The sequence below is a fragment of the Triticum dicoccoides genome, chromosome 1A (assembly GCF_002162155.2).
Source record: "Triticum dicoccoides isolate Atlit2015 ecotype Zavitan chromosome 1A, WEW_v2.0, whole genome shotgun sequence".
Taxonomy (NCBI): Eukaryota; Viridiplantae; Streptophyta; class Magnoliopsida; order Poales; family Poaceae; genus Triticum; species Triticum dicoccoides.
In genome coordinates, this window is record NC_041380.1 from 545486770 (window position 1) to 545495276 (window position 8507).

The 8507-nt window shown below is 45.7% G+C and overlaps 2 non-coding genes across 2 annotated transcripts; both read right to left on the minus strand.

The window, feature by feature from the left end:
- Positions 1-2294: 2294 nt before the first annotated feature.
- Positions 2295-2398, minus strand: LOC119296767. The gene has a single exon (XR_005145376.1). It is a non-coding gene; the product is annotated as a small nucleolar RNA Z107/R87 (small nucleolar RNA).
- Positions 2399-2526: 128 nt separating this feature from the next.
- Positions 2527-2613, minus strand: LOC119297149. The gene has a single exon (XR_005145554.1). It is a non-coding gene; the product is annotated as a small nucleolar RNA U31b (small nucleolar RNA).
- Positions 2614-8507: the final 5894 nt, after the last annotated feature.

The window sequence follows — 8507 nt, forward strand, 5'->3', positions numbered from 1 at the left end:
AGGCCGCCATGCTTTGAGGATAATGGTACATTTCTCTGGTTGCTTTTGTATGGCGGTGGTGCTAGGTGCGGCGGCGGACACACGTGTTGGGGATGTCCGTTGCATAGTGAAGGTTGAGGAGGTGACGTGTTTGTGATCTCCGATGAGCAAGCGATGGTTAATGCGGCCTGTGGGGCCCGATCTAGGCCCGTCTAGGCTGGTGCATGGTTTGGCCTCCGACTCGCAGGCATGGCCTCGGTGCTTAGATCTAAGTGAATAAGACATGTCGTACTATACACCATTGTAAGTGAATATTTGAAATAAAGCCGCACCTACTATTTACCTTGGTATCTTTTCACTCTTTATATATACTAAGATGTGAGTGGTGACATGACCCATGTATCCAAGCAAGCAAATATAGGTTGTTTCCTTATTTGTTCATCCAAACTTCGTATCTTTAAGTGAGAAAAAAATTGTTGTAATTTCTATTCTTGTGTGATCATGCTTTAGGGATGAGCGGCATTGGGAAAAATAATTCAACTGACTAAGCCCCACTCACAAGTCGATTATGTTTCATTACTTTGTTGTACACCTTGGTGCATGCTTGCACTAGTACCTGCAGCCTCTAAGCTCTACAGAGATGGGGAGTTCTGACTACTTCTCTTGATTTTGGGTGAGTGTCCCCGTCTCTTGATTTACTTAGTGATTCTCGCCCACCTAATTGTTAGAAGCTGGCACGCAATAATAATGACACTAGAAGGTGCACATACCCTTGGTGCTGGAATGTCACAAGGGCCACGACCATCCTTGATTGTCAATGATTGCAAGAGTTCCATAAGAGTCCTAATTTCTTGAAACATGTTGCATGTCATACTATTTTCCCTCTTTACACACACTAGAGATGTGACCAATGTAGCCAAGGAAAGAGACATGCACATTATTTCTTTGGCTGTATAGACATACTTTGCTTCTTATCTTTAGGTGAGAATCACAATTGTTGTTCTAACGTGATCATACTTTAGGATGTGTGACATTAGGAAAAATAGTCCAACCGCAAGAGGATCACGCATTGTGAAACTCGATTATGTTTCCGTGATTCGCTTCACTCCTTGGTGAATCCTTGTACTAATCCTACAACCTCTAAGCTCTAAAAATGGGGATTGTGGTTGATCCTCAATTCTTCACATTCTTCAGTTGATGTCGGCGCCTATCGTTGAGTGATTGTTGTGTCTCCGCCTATGAAACCAAGAAGCCGACATGCAATAGCAGTATGTGTAAGCGCCTCTTTGGTATGCAAGATTGGTAGGAATATGAAAATCGTAGATTGTATGTCATTGACTCATTGTCATATCGAATCTTGTAAGAGTTGAAAACACCATGAATCTATTATACACGGTGTTTAGTTGCTATATAGGAAAAACTATGGAAATAACCTTCGACGTGGGGTATCTTTCACATCATGTGTTTTGCGTTACTTCACTCAGTTTTTTAGAGTATTATTGCCTTGTTTGAATTTATTCTTTCTTTCAATTATTTTGTTTGGTATTTCCTTTGGATTTTAATTCATAGAGAGCCCTCTAGCTATCCTCTTCTGATCACGTGGCCCAAATATTTTCCAATGATCGTGCCATGTGGGTAGAGCCCAAAAATGTCTGTACTGAAATTTATTTTGGGCAAAAAGCAAATAAACCCTTTTTAGAAAAACCTAAAAAATGAGGTTTGAACTAAAAGTATTTATCTTTCAGAACAGTAATTCATTAAAAAATATTTCCGGTGTCTATTATACTTCAAAAATATTTTTAAAAGTTTTTAGTTATTTATTTAAAATCCTTTTGGAAAGGCCAGAAATGGTATTTATAGGGTTAACATATTTATTTTCCTCTAAATTTTCTTTAAGAATTTCCAAACTTTATTTGAGCATTTTCAACAGCAACATGAGTTTTACCGCATGTTCATGTCCAAAAATATAAACAACTAATTCACCCTCTCCTTTTCTATCAGGACCAAGACTTTAATTTTTTTGCTTACTCATTAAATCTGCACTGAATTAAATCATAGTCCTATCATGTGCTACGGTTGCATGATAAAGAGATGACGAGCCATTATAAAAACCTTGTGTTTCTTTCTGAGTTGTCATCATTGTATATACCATGTGGGTCTTATTTTTGCACTTTTTACGTGACATCGTTTGGCCGTGTATTTGTGGTTTGTGCTTTGTCTATAAAATGGAGTGGAAGCCTTTTTCGTGAACTATGCCCTCCAAAGCAAACAATAAAACAAATAATTTTTTTTACTAAAAAGCTCATGAGATATTAGATGTCTCAGTTCAGCGGGATAATCGGCATACAAATCAACTCCTGAGAGAAAACCTGTGATTTGGTCTGTTGAGCTTGAATATTTGCAAATCTTCATTGCCATTATCCAAGGAAAAGAACAATTCAAAAATAATACACGATATCTTAATATAAAATCCCTGTTTTATTTTGATCAGCTAACAGTATAGAAGTTAGCATAGCACCGTACTATGTAGTCAAATTTTCATCTACAGAGTCAGATTCATAAGTATGTCAATCAGCACAGATCCACCCAAGCAGAACCTAAGATGGGGGCGACAAATATGAACTCATCATCCTCAGAACTACAATATAGCCAATTCACAATCAGGTAGCTATGTTCCTCGGTCATTCCAACCATATGTAAGTAGGAGTTATTGAGGCTCTCGCGACCGCGGCTGCGTTGGGTGAGCGCGCCGGCGGCGCTGCCTTGATCTCCTCCCCGCAGCCTCCCCTGCGGCCGTCGGCACCGGATCTGGAATCTCCTCGGCGCTCTCTCTCTTCTCCCCCGCGAAGCTCCGTTGGGCGCCATGGCTCCTTTCTCCCAGCCCGTGGGAGCAGCCATGCCTGCATTGGAACGCTCTGGCGACAACGGCCCTCCGCCCCACCAGCCCCCTGCGGCGGCCGCCGCTCCGGCCCCGTCGGCCTCCCTCACGGATCCGCGCGTCCCCCGTAGCTCGCGGCAGCCTGCACCCGCGAGCAGGTTCAGAGCGGAGAATGGGGGGCGTGCGCGGGTTCCCCGCGAGTCTCCTTCCCTGCCCGGGTCGGTGGCCACCCGGCAGCCCTCCGTCTCTGGCGGCGCTTCCGGTCAGCTGCTGGAGTCCCAGGCTTTGATCCCCGAGGCTCTCCTTGTTCTACCGGATCTGGCGGCGGCCCCAACGCTACCTTCGCCACCTTAGGCGGGCCGAGTCCCTGCACCCGGCGTTGGCTTGGTGGTGGTGCTCGACTCCAGGCCTGCTTCCTGGTGCGCTGTCAATGATGATGAGGTCCAGATTGAGGAGTTGGTTCTACAGTCGCCGTTGCCCGACGGGTCTGCCGGCGATGCACATCTCCAGCTTGGTTGCTCTGTTGTGAAGGATGTGGAAGATATTGAGGGCCTCACTGAAGGATGTGATGACGAGAAGACACCACAGAAGCTGCTTGGTCCATCTTCAGAGTCGGCTTGCATCGGCATCTCTGCTGCCACTGCTGCTCTTGAAGCGGAGGCTGGCTGGGAGCATGTGGAACGGGGACACCGTTCCGGCCGGGGTGCTCCCCCTGTGCCGTCGAGAGAATGTCTTGAGCGTAGCCTCGCCTTCAAGCGTTGGGCTCGAGGAAGGTGCTTTCATTGCCTCGAGCGTGGCCACCAAGTCCGTGCATGTCATGATCCATTCAGATGCATACGCTGTCATCGCCCTGGTCATCATGAGAGGTTTTGTCGTGCTCACTCTCCGGTTGCTCGGGATCGCTCTCCGGTCGCCCGCGTGAGCTCTCCGGTCTCTCAAGCTCATCACCAGCGGAGCCGCTCCCCATTTGTCCAGCCTTGTTCTTCGCTGACCAGGTGTTGGGCAGAGGTCGTGGGCAACTCGTCGCTGCATGTGTCGGTGCCGCCAAGGTCCCAATCTAGGTGTTGCCAGGATTCCAATGCCAGTGCCTTTTTGGTCTCTGCTTTGGAGTCCCAGTTTGGTTTGCTACGCACGGAGCTCCTTCAGGAGGTTGAGCTCCTCCGCACTGAGCTTCGCGACGCTCTTGCCAAGCTTCAGGTTGCTTCGGTTGTGCCTTTGGTGCCTGAGCTCCAGTCTGGTTCCATTGATGAGGTGGATGAATGCTTCTTTGGAGAATTTTCTCCTCGTGCTTTGGATGGGACGTCGTCTGTCCGTGGCGGTGTGTTCATCACCGAGGTCGTGGCTCCTGTTCTGCAGATTATGCCTGAGCTGCAGGAGCTTTGTGGGGAATCAGCTATGATGCATCCGATGAAGCCGTGCTCATTGGAGTCCTTGGCCTCACCATCACCGTCAGAGTCCTGCCAGCCGCTCGCCTTTGTGGATAGTGGATGTTTGGATGGTTCTGTCACTCTCTCATCTATGCCCATTGGGCATGAGGTGTCCTTGAGTGACGAGGTTGATGAGACAGGTGTGTTGGCGCCTAACTCTGATGCTCTATCATGTGAGCAACTGGAGATGTCTGAGTCCATCGTGTCGGTTGCTTCTGTGGTTGATGATGTTCAGATGATTAATATGTTGGCTTCTGATCCTTTGGAGCCTAGCCAGCCGCTCGCCTTTGTGGAGGATGAAGGTTCTGATGTTGCGGTAACCCACTCGCACGTGACTGTCAGGCAGGTCTCTGTGCGTGAGAAGGTCGATGACATTCTCTTTCAGATAGAGCTTCATAGCTTGCTTAAACGTTTGGAGGCGGCTAGCCCTGGATCTGGCAAGGCGATTGTGGTGGAGGCTCTTAGGAGCAAAGGAAAGAAGAGTGACGCCACAAAAAAGGCGTCCACGGCTGCTTAATGGATGATCTTCAGTCTCTTGCATTGTCCTTATGGCCTGCATTGTCTTTGTGGATTTGGTGGTGTCCGTGGTCGCTAGCCAAGTTAGCCTCGTTTGGGGTGTCTTTGCGATGTAGCAGTGTGGGGTTGATGGTCTTTACGTGTTGGATATGGTTGTCGAGTGAGTAGTCCACATGTGGTTGATTTGTATCGGTTTTTACCCGGTTTTCCGTTAATTAACTGGGCAATTCTCTTCTGCTTAATTAATCGATGAGGCAAATCTTTTGCCTCCGTTTCGAAAAAAAAATATGTACTCCGTTTTATCTCAACTTGTACCATGTGCAATACTTAATGATTACAGCTGGCATGACATCAAAGTTCTGAACGAATATTAGTTGTCCAACAATTTGCAAAAAAAAATACTTGTCTCTTGCAAACTGACTCAATAACTTCAAGCAAAAGTAAACGGATAGGAGCTCAGTAGGAATGTAGAGATTGAAAATCACACCTGATATATCATACTGAGTGAATTTTCGCATCAATGATCCAAATCCAAGCAACAAAAAAATCTTCAATTTAGGATACAGTTTCTCATGTGCAATTAGATTTGAAACTGGACAAGCAAGCTAAAGGTCGTCAACTAGGAGCTAAATACTTTTGTTCAAGTTCGTAGTTTGGGCATCCAAACTACAAAAACAAAAAGATTTTGACCTCATTATTTAAAAAACAGACTTTCAGTTTTTTTTTTTTACTTTGCTAGGGCATTTTAACCTCCAAATACATTCCCAGATCATATTTGAGCCTGCGGCTCCCATCTCATTGGTGCGCCTCAACTCTGACACATGTTGATGATCCCACTGCGCAAAGTAGGCAGTTCCACCAGAAACCTGTCGTTCTTCATCAAACTTCATGCCACGAAATGTTCCATACCATACGACGGTAAAGGAATCGAGAGTATACGCTGCACATCAACCTACCAGAAAGTCTGCTTCACAAGCTCTACATCCCATTGTCTTGTGACGGGATCAATAAGGTCCCCAACTTTTGAAAGGAGATTACCCCCAATGGATAGTCACAATTTTCCGGTTCGTACCATTTGGAACCCATGCTTCTGTCCATTTGGAATCCATCATCACCCCCATAAACATCATCACAAATAGGTTAGCTCTGGCGTTGAAGCTAGCCTTTGGGTTGGTCCAACACCAACTAAAAGGTCCGAATTCTGCAGGTCTGATCGTCGAATTCCACATCAGGGTAGGTGGTGGAAGAAGAATGCTGACAGAGCACACCCCTGCAATGTCCGTGCTCACCTGCATTGGCTTCTGCGGACTCAGTTGGTCATCAGATTTTAAGTTCTGGACCGTTCCTGATAAGATCTGGTCAGCACGGCTTTGAATTTCTCCCTCTGCTTCGCCTAGATGAAATACTTCCTGTTGATGCGGTGGCGCGGCCTTTCTTGTGTGCTACTGCATGTGGATTTGGTCATGATTAAATTTAAGTTTTTTTCATCTCACCCAACAACACCCATTCCGGCACAATGTGCCCACAGATTTATGCGTGCATGGTGATTTAAGAAGAACAATATGTAAAACCCCATAGATTCCGGCACGTTGTTCAAGCGAAGCGCCCAGTGCATACAAGTTTACACCAAATACAAAAAAACCCAGCACATTGACGTACCAGCGAAGCACCGCGCAAGGACCCACTAGTCATATTCTGCTCACAAAAGAAATACCAATCACAACACAGGAAATGTATAGCCTCTTCCACTGGAGTAAATTGCAAAAAACCACAACAATTGGGCCACCATTCAGTTTTTTTTTTCAAAAAACCACCAACATTGGGGTGACAGTTTTCAAAAAACGCTGATACCGTGATTTAGAGCGTTTGAGTGGATTTCTGACCGGTGGGTCCCTTTGTCAGGTGCCACGTGGCCAGGGCGAGACGGCGGCCGTGACGAGCCGTTAGACGGCGTCGGTCTAAACCTAACGAGCTGCTCGAACCCAACCCATTCGTCCATTCGTTCTCTGTCTCTCTCGCAGGTCTCTGTCGCTGCCGCTCGCCCCCCTCCCCCCCTCGTCGACCGCCCGCGCCCCCGCCGCCGACCGCCACAGCCATGGTCTCCTGGAAGGACGGCGAAACCAGCAGCGAGGACTCTGTTTCCCCCCTTTTCATCTCGCACGCAGACGAATCCTATGTGAGTTCATCTTCTTTCTCAATTAGGGTTAGGTTCTCTTCGATCTGTACCCCATTTGAGGTTAGTTTTGACCCATTTTGATCTGGGATTTGAGGATGTACTCTATCTGAACCCTTGTAGGTTCCACATACCATTGTTGACCCAGAGTGGTGTGGCATTGTTGCCGAGGACCGATGTGCGGTCACAACTTGCCGGTGCATAGGGGTGTTGTATTCCAAGGCGTGAACACCGGCCGTAGGTTTTACGGATGTGGTAATGAGGTTTGTGCAGATCCTCTGTATGCCACTGAACAATTTTCTACTAGAGACTATGAAATTTAGGTGTAATTTGGGATTAGGCTTATATTTATGTGCTGTTTGGTAATTAAGAACAGAGTGTATAGCTTGTTACAAATCCATTATAATTCAGCTTTTGATAATTACAACATTTAAGTGTTCAGTTCCTATTCAATTTTACTTAGTACTTTCTCCTTTTGCAACTTTTTAATGCAGGAAGGTGACAACTGTGGTCTGGTGCAGTGGATTGATGCAGAATGGCCAGAACCAATGCAGAATGCATTGCACAAAATTTGGGATATGTATGACCAGAGCAGGACAGAGATTGAAAGAAAAGAGAAGGTGATACAGAAGCCGGAAGAAGAAAAGAAGCTAATACAAGAGAAGCATCACAACCATATAAAGGAAACAAGCCAGTTTTTTGCAACAATTCATAAGAATGTGATGAGGGAGAACTATCAGAAGATTATGCAGGATAGTGATGTAGAGAAAGTTGTAGTTGAAGCCCAGGAAGAGAAGGCTAGGCTTGAGAAAGAGAATATGGATCTGAAGCTAGCACTTCAAGTTATTAAGCAGAGCAATGAGGAACTGATCAACATTTGGAAGAAGGCTGTAGTAGATCAAGGTATGGCAGAGGTGAAGGAAGAGAAGAAAAGGCTGGAGTATATCATAGCTGATTTGCTGAAGGCTAGGGAGCAGAACAAGAGTAAGATCAAGAGAATCAAAGAAATTTGTGATGAGTAAATGTAGGGCTTTATGTATTATGTATCATGTATGGTTGTGGTGGCTACTAATGTTTGGAACTATCATGTTGGTTGGAATGAAGTGTGTTGCTGTGATAGCAGAACAATTATGATGTTGCTGTGATAGCAGAACAATTATCATGTTGGTTACAACGTTGTCCACTGATTTAATTATGACAAAATCATGTATGATAATTGATGAAAAAATTATGATGTGCACTTTGAAGTTGAGAAATGATCCCAAAATTACTCTTTTGGTTCAACCTAGCCTCTCGACAAACCCCTCGATGACAAAATGGTTCTTTTGGTTCAACCTAGCCTCTCGACAAACCCCTCGATGACAAAATGATTCTTTTGGTTCAACCTAGCCTCTCGACAAACCCCTCGATGCCAAAATGATTCTTTTGGTTCAACCTGGCCTCTCGGCAAACCCCTCGATTACAAAATGGTTCTTTTGGTTCACCCTAGCCTCTCGACAAACCCCTCGATGACAACATTATTCTTTTGGTTCAA